This window comes from Anser anser, assembly GCF_964211835.1.
Source record: "Anser anser genome assembly, contig: HAP1_SCAFFOLD_242, whole genome shotgun sequence".
Taxonomy (NCBI): domain Eukaryota; kingdom Metazoa; phylum Chordata; class Aves; order Anseriformes; family Anatidae; genus Anser; species Anser anser.
Genome location: NW_028154027.1, coordinates 69640 through 78166, shown reverse-complemented (window position 1 = coordinate 78166; position 8527 = coordinate 69640). Strand labels below are relative to the sequence as shown.

General features: G+C 43.0%; 1 pseudogene across 1 annotated transcript; it reads right to left on the bottom strand.

Annotated features, from left to right (window-relative positions):
• Nucleotides 1-2123: 2123 nt before the first annotated feature.
• On the bottom strand, nt 2124-8234 carry LOC310890944 (zinc finger CCCH domain-containing protein 11A-like; annotated as a pseudogene). The gene is made up of 11 exons: nt 8139-8234; nt 7788-7907; nt 6882-7005; nt 6234-6437; nt 5588-5707; nt 4999-5079; nt 4472-4582; nt 3671-3733; nt 3317-3412; nt 3041-3106; nt 2124-2527 (listed from the first exon to the last, which is right to left on the bottom strand). The product of its transcript is annotated as a zinc finger CCCH domain-containing protein 11A-like (transcript).
• Between the last annotated feature and the right edge of the window lie 293 nt (nt 8235-8527).

The following is an 8527-nucleotide window of genomic DNA, read 5'->3' as shown; positions in this document are numbered from 1 at the left end:
TTCCCTCTGCTCTCCCTGCACTCTTGTCACCTTGTATGTTTGTTCGGGTGGCATTCTTGAGGACCAAAAGGCAGAGGACACTACTCATCATTTATCACCTCACGAGGAAGTAGGAGAACTTCACCTCATCCTCATTTAGGTATTCAGACAGAGCAAGAAGTCACTGGAAAGCTGTACCGACTTGCAGCATTTAAAGAAAGTAAGTCTAATTAAGCATTCCTGCTAGCTGCTAGAAAGTCATTTCACGTGACTTATTCCTCTGATGGATTTGGGCTTTAATTATCTCAGAACCCTCCTTTTTTCCCCACGTGTGACAGAACTTATGTTTCACTGGGGATATACACCGATTGAGAAAAAGAACAAGTTGTGGTCATCACCTGTTTTGGGGATTTTCTTCAAGTCTGGTGGCTGGGACGTGCTCCAGCGTGGCTGGAACAGCCTAGAAAGCAGCAAAACAGCATTTAGGACTCATGGGTAAAAGATTCCTTACTAGCTTTTTCCTCCATGCTGCTTCTCCTCTGGCATTGCGGAGCCTTAGCCAAAATACAAAACCAAGGTGCTCCTGAAGAAAGTTAATATTCACTTGGAGGTTACTAATGATCTTGTGTCTTTTAAGAACACAGCATTAATGGACAAAATCCTCCACACCAGAGAAATCACAGAATCACAGAGGACTAAGTAAATAGTGCCATTAATCTAATAAATATGGAAGGGTACTACAAGAATTCTGTAGGCAGCTACTGGATTTAAAAGGAAACAGAAAGCCTGTAGAACTTTTGAGTTTTCCATCTTTTCTCCTAGAGGAGGGTGTAAATTTTACAAGGGATCCATTTCTGCATTAGCCCCTGTCCTTACCATAGCTGCTTTTTTGGCTGGAGGTCCCATTGTGTCAGCGTCAGAGGCAGTCCGTGGCTTCACAGCTGCTACAGCAGAGGGAAAACTGCCAGGTGCCTTACGTTTCAGTGCCTTCTTCTTGGGGGAAGCGACTTTCCCATCCCAAGGCTTCGCAAACATGTTAAAGTTGGCTAGAGTAAAAGGAAGAGAGAACTGATACAGTCTTGCTCTGCCTCATGAAAAATCCACGTTCTCTTCCTCATTTCCACGGCCCGTCTACACAGTTAACTGTATTTGGCCAGCAGAATTACACTGCCATTGCCTGGATTCTCAGCAATATCTTCCACATAGTAAACTCCGTCTACCAACAATCCATACAAAGGAACAAAGGAACTGAATAGCTACAGTAAATCATAATCCAGGACGAGGGAAACTCAGACACAGAGCGATCCCAAGTGCAAGCAATACTCTAAGACGTTGTATGAAGTCTAGTAAGATTCACAAATGTTGACAGCTTTTGTATTTAAAGTCTTGCTCCCTCTAGGAAAGGAAAAGCAGCAGGTATAGTAAGACAAGAGAGTGTATGCAACTGTTGTACCAGCTTCCTCTCCCCTGCAGTGATGTCCCACAAAATCTATTAAGTTGTTCTACAAAATCCAAATTTGTAGAGTCATATTCTAGTCTCCCATTCCTGACCTAACATCTGGCTGGCAGGAGAAGAAACGAAAGAAAGCTGGGTACTTGTTTTCTTTGTGTGTTTATTTCCTCGTGTCCCATGAGACAGAGAGAAAGGCTACAATGTGCAGTGCATGCAGCCTTTAAGCCCTCCTTATCTCCCTCACACAATCTCATTTTACAAAGTTGATATAATCTTAACAACGAGGCCTTTGATCCTCTGTCATTTTTGACAGAAACTGGCCCCCCACATTAAGACGCTGAAGCATGCTTTACAAACACATACACGTGTCAAGTTAAGCAACACATGCCAAAGAGGAAGGTGAACTTGAACTCAACGCAGGGAGGACTTCATACCATAAACAGATGGCAGAAAAAAACAGAATACCAAAATTAGACTAAAAAGCCCCTCAATGTGTTAATTTTCTAGTGGGAAATACAGAATACCATCACGTAATTAACGAAAACAGACATGGTTGCATGTTCTGGCCCTTCTTTGCCTTTGAACTTTGCAGCCTTAAACTCTTTTATCCTCTGCATTGAAGGAAAAAGCAAAGCAGATCCTGAGCAAACGGAACTTGCTCAATATGGGAAGCACCTCACCGGGGCAGGTATTAAAGCATCTTATTACCTGATAGCTTTGTGTTCCATAACGATTTCTGCCCGGCTGGGGCAGGTCCAGGTTGTGCTGGGGGAGCTGGCACATTTTCTCCACTCTGCTGCATCCGCAGAGCTTTCTCGCGCTTTATTTCTTCCAGGGTTTTAACACGCACTTCTCCTTCTGGCTTGGCTTTACCTGCCGGCTCCTTCGACTGCACTTTGCTGGGCCCGGAAAGAGTGAGCACGCTCTGCTTCTTGGGCTCACCCTCAATTTTTGCCCCTGCGCTGGGATCTTTGGTTTTACCATGCCATTCAGCCTGGGCTTTGGCTTGACATTCTCGTCTCTGAAGAGCTCTCTCACGACGGATTTCCTCCAGTGTTTTCACATGGACCTCTCCCTTTGGCTTAGCAGCCTTCCCTGTCATCATCAAGAAATGAGAAGCGCCAACATTTAAAGAGAGTCCAACAATAGTTTAAGTCTCCAAAATTTGTCACAGTACTAAGGAAAACTAAGCCTGAGCGTTCCCAATAACGCATCTTAGGACAATAGCCTAACATTCTCCTCCTCCTCTGAGCCACTTGTTGTATTTTGAAGACCAGCCCTATCCAGAGAGAGTTGCTACACAGAAATGCTAGTTTACTTGATTACTTTTTCAGACTGCATTTCAAATTCCTGCTCCCGGCAGTGGCTCTATTCTAATTGTATATGATGGTTCACAGAAGCAGCTTAAAACCTTGACAAGGCACAAGCGGAAAATAAACACACACCTAGAGCCAGATTTCTGATAGTGGCTGTCAGAAGAGCTTCAGCACTCGAGCAAGAGGAATCAGTTCTTTGTTTTCATTTGAATTCCTTTTTAGGGCTGTATGAAAACGGTCTAAGTTCACGGAAAGGAAGAAGGAGAAAGTATATTTAATAGCCAGTTGTTACCTTTCGCAGTACTAGTCCGTTGAGAAGGTAATCCTAGCCTCTCCTTCACAGACTTGGGAACTTGAACTGCAAAACAGAAAAAGACCAAATTAGGGAGGCTGCATAAACGTCAACTTTGTGTTCACATTCAAAAACAAGGCAGGAAAGGTAACTTTGAATCCCGGTGATTAAGACCTCAGCCAACATGCAAAAAGAAACATCGCAGGAAAAGGACAAACAGAAAGCCTAACTACAAAACCCGTGAATCACATCCAGATGCCTGTTTAGTAGCTGTACCTCTCTTTGGTGCTTTGTCAGCATTTCCCGGAACCTCCACCTTCTTCCCCAGCCTTTCAGCAAGGCTGCGCTTCACCGGAAGGGCGCTTACATCAGCTTCAGACAGAGAAAACAAGGAATATTTTAAGAACATTTCTTTGCAGGAAGATTTGAGAACAGTCAACCACAAGCTTCTATTTTTCAAGCATATTTTCATAAAATTGCCTTTCAGCTGCTAAATGGTTTTTTTGCCATTTCTGCAGTCAACACAGATCTCCACTGCAACGCATTTTCCTCTCATACGTCAAAAATACTCTTCAATGCAGTCATATAGAGAAGGCGGCACCTAAATAACAGCTCATAAAAAGTTCTTACCCACGGAGGCTTTCCGTTTTCCTTGTTTCTCAGCAAGATCTAGTCGAACCACAGGTTCCTCCCCTAAAACAAAAGTAAAATTTTTCTATTTCATAGAAACCAGTAGCCAATAGAAATAGTATACTGTTAGCCCATGTCCAAAAAAAACCCAGCAAGGCACTGTTTTGACAGCTAAACCACACAAACTCATATTTCAACTATAATTAACTTAGAAAAAGTATCCATAGTCTCAGTGTTTGCCTCAAATTCCAGCTGAATGTAGTCGAGAATGAATCTGAGTCTGCTTGACAGCTATACTTTGTGCAGAACAGAGCTGCATAAGCAAGCAGAATATTATTAGGTACAAATGCTGAGAAATATTCCTTTCTAAGGTGAATGTCTATGGGTAGAAGTACTTCTTCACTTCTTTCCCTTTCAAAGGAATTTGCACAACTCTAAACAATATAATTTATACACAGACTCCTATCGCACTACTGTCCACACGTGCCACTGTCAGCCTCTTTAAAGCTTCAGAAATTGCTTCTTACATAGCACTGTCCTCTAGAGCTCTTTCTTCTCGTTACTCTCCTGTTTTTCAGTTATCCCCCTATTTGCATGCTGACACATTTTTTTCTTTCTCCTGCTACTGCACTTAACCTGAGCACCAAAGCTTTCCAGTACAACCAGGGACTTTCAGCATAAAAGCATGTTTTGAACAGAAGGCGGCAGCACCAGGAGGCTAACAGGGGTGAATTGCCTTCCTTCTTGCTTAACCTTCCAGTTTAGGAGTAATGAAATCAAAACAAAAGCATGAATTATTACCTTCCTCTGTAGACAGTGTCACAGTTCTCACCACTGTCCGGACATTTTCCTTTTCCGGAGCAGGAAAAATCATAGAATCGACGGGAGGAAGAGAAGATCTTGAAGGACCTTCTGCTCAGAGCAAGCAAAACATAAGGAAGTTTACCAAACAGAAAAAACTATCACGAAGAACAAAAAACTTTAATTATTCATTACTGTCAAACATACAGTGACCAGAGCATGCAAATAAGAGAGGTGACTAGTTTGCCTCTGGTTGCCCTTGGAATTCCCATCTAGAATACCAGCTGGCTGAGAATCAGGTTGCTCGATGCCCCCAGCTAAACATGGAAGTCTATCCCTCAAGCAGCTCCCAGCCACCATCACCTGCCATTCTGAAGCCAATCAAATTTCACTTCTTTGGCAAAATAGTTGGATTCACCAAAGCATAGCCAGCTACCCGGTATTACTGGAAGAGGTTTTTTTTGAAAGAAAAATCATCACACAGGATGAAGGTGAACCGGGTAAGGAAGCAGGGAATATTAACTCACCACCGTGTCTCTTAGTTTTTTCCTTCATTTTCTGCAATTTGATTTCTTCAAGTGTTTTTATTCCAAAATTCAGACCGTCCTCTGAAAACAGAAAACAGTTAATGAGACTAAGGCTTAGAGGCACTCACTGAGGACCACAGATCCTCAGGCTTCTTAGTGCTCAGGAACTTTCAGAAGTATTTAGAATAAAGCCTGTCAACACTCCTCACAAGTGAAACAACCATAGAATCAATGGCATTTTGCCCCTCCTTTCACCCTTCAGGGTAAAAACTGTAGTTTTAATTTTAATCCATTTACGTGATATTAGATCCCTCTATCGTTAGATATGGCTTTCAACAGTGGTTGCCAGGCTGCACGTGCAGCCATTTAAACTCCATGCTGTGACCCTGTTTTGTTCTCCAAAAGGAAAGAAAAGCAGTTCAACTTTCTGACCCAATGGGCACATGATGGTATCAGGGAGAAATGAGATCATGGAAATAACCGAGTCCATTCAGCACCCCTACATTCTGTTGTGTTTTTACGCCACATTGCTTTTGAGTTAATTGTCAAGTTATCCTGCCGATTTATCCTACTACAGGTGCTGGAATACCTTGTTTAGCAGTAGTAGCACTGGCTTTCCGAGTGGAAATCATCCGTAATCCATTTTGGCCTTCCTCAGCTGGTTGCTGGACGGGAGTTTTAGTTTCTTCTCCTTCCGCAGAAAGCTGGTCTGAAGGGGAAAAATCTATTCAGTTATGCATAGGCCAGATTGTTCGTGATTATGTAGCTCATGCAATGACACTTCAGTCCATGGTTCCTATAAAAAAGTTGGGGTTTTTTTGTTTTTTTTTTTTTTTTAATACAGCTACACTGACCTGATGAACTCGTAAGTAGACTACCCTAGGACAAAACATCTAGGACTCTAGATTCTCTCTGCAGCTTTAACTACTACACGACATATTACTCTTCAGACAAAAAAAAAGGAATTTCCTTCCTAGTTTCACATAGAGCTTTACACAACAGACCAGCTAAAGCCAAGAGTGGTTCTAAGCTTTCCTCCAACATTTCAGGTTCTGTCCACTGACTGCCAGACAAAGCCACCAGTGACCTGAGCGGACTGCCTGCCCTATCGCTAGTCAGACCTCAGGTCATCTGTGATTTATACATTCATTTACAGCACAAATTCCTTCCAAGAACCAAAGACTTACACAATCATTTACAGCACAAATTCCTTCCAGGAACCAAACCATGCTCACCATCATCATCTTCATCATCATCTGCAGCATTGATTACAACTGGAGGGTGTGTAGGGCTTGGGACATTTTCCGAGTTTTCCACTTTCATCACCCGCCTTAGCTATGGAGAGGGATTGGACTGGACAGAAAGTTTGTTTTGCTGCAGTGACATCTGAGCCACTTTCAAATCATCGTCCGCGGACTCAGGCGGACTTGGCAGTGTAGCTAGAGGAAGAGGAGGATCATCAGTAATATGGCAGTTTAAAACTTTGACCACAATGCACGAAGATGGTAGCTAAGGCAGATAACCTGCACAGGCAATGAATGCAGCATCTCCTTTTGCCCATCCCGCCACTGTTTACACCGTGAACAATGACTTGCCTTCAAACAACAACACATCTCCCTGCCACCCAGCAGAAGACGAAACAACAGAAAGCAAACTGCAAGGCAAATATCACACAAAGCAGAGAGAAGCTGAGCATGAAAGCAGAAAACAAATACCAGCAGTACAGCAGCAGTACACTCGGTTTAGCTGACCACCTAGGACTGCAGACCTTTTCCTGCACTCACAAATGAACGGTTACCTGATGTCTCCTACACTATTGGCACCCACTAAGTAATATGCAAAATTAATTCTTCAATACTTAAAGAAAAAGGACCTAAACTCACTCTTGCTTGGTGGTAAGAAGACGCCATCGATGTAACGTCCCTTTGCGTGATGAAAAGCACAGTTGGCTTTCTGACAGCCTACTGGCTGCTTCTGCCAGTAGCAGGGAATCTCAGCGCGCTTTTTCTGAAGACAGAAAGAAAGACAAGCTCGTGATAACATGCACCTAAGGTTTGCAAAGAGATGCACAGTTCCAGGTCACGACAGCGATAGGGCTGTCACAATACAGTGCTGAAACATCATTCCAAAGGTCAGTTTATCACGGAAGTATAGTATTTCCGGGCATATTCACAAAGTTTGCAGAAGCTGTAACCACTATGCACGTTTAGCCTTGTCATCATTCAGTTTGAGAAGACAGGCACTCTCAGACATCAGTTTAGGGTGGGTTAAACTAATACACCCAGGATTATACTAGGATTATTCAGAGGGAAAAAGAACATCTTAAATTGCCTACGTTAACTCTATCCAGAACTACTTCTCGGAGACTTCGTTCTTCTGCACCTTTAACTTTCCCCACTGCTTCCTAGCCCAGGCAGCTAGAACAGCATTATCTGAAGGACTCCGGGACACAAGAGACCTGATAGATCATTATCAAGCCTGCTCTCAGGAGGCTAGTACAGCCTGTTTATTACCCCCCTGCTCCAGCAGCTTTTAGCAGTCTAGTTAGCGGTTATTCTGCATCTGTTGAGAAAATACTGTCGGCGTCTAATAAAAGAAAATCTTGCTAAGACATACCTAAGGCATTGATTTTATTTCCCTCTCCTTCCTCCCACCCCCTCCCCTGCTAACAGAAACCAGTGTAATTCCAAAGCAAAGGACTCTGTCCTGCAAAAGCACAATCAGCACACCTACAGCACTGAAAAATGCTTTTGTTGATTTATTTTGAGAACACATCTTTAGGCACTCACATCGATTTCCATGTGTCTGAATCGGCAGACATTCCTGAAACAACGACCCTCCTGCCACAGCGTGCAGACTGTCTCGTTCCCCAGAGCAGCTTCACAGTGGCGGAAGGAACAGTTGTCTCCCTGTAACCAAAAGGAAACCAACAAGGAAAATATAGTACAGCCTCAAAAACGTCCATGCTACTGCCTCAGGTTGCTACGATTGAATTCAGAATCTATCTGGTTATCACGTTAACCAAAGACCAGTGTGCCTCCTCCTCCTACTCTACCCCTTCCTGAAAAAAATGAAAAAAAAAACAAAAAAAAAAAAACAAAAAAACAAAGCAAAGCAAAGCAAAAGAAACCCAGCCATACCTTGGTACAGGTAGAATAGAAATAGAAGTAGCAATCGTCTCCTTGTTTAGACATGCCGACAAGTTCTGATAACAAGCTCGGGTTCTCTCCACAGGGACTTCCTCTGCTCTTGGAGAGAGCTGTCTTCACCCTTGCTTGGGCTGAAAGTCTTCCACTGGCTTGTGATCAGTGAAATCTTCTTTTTAAAAGTAACCCTAAACAAAGTACCAACAAGTGAAAAATAATGAGTAACAAGCATTTTTCCAGCTTTCTTCTGTTCATCAAATTAGTCTCTTGAGGAGAGCAATGCCTTGAAATCAGCTGTTACGGGAACTAACACAATATTAAACTAAAGTTCTGTAAAGCTGCCAGGAGCTTTGTCAGCAAGTGTTCTCTTCCACGTCCTCAAT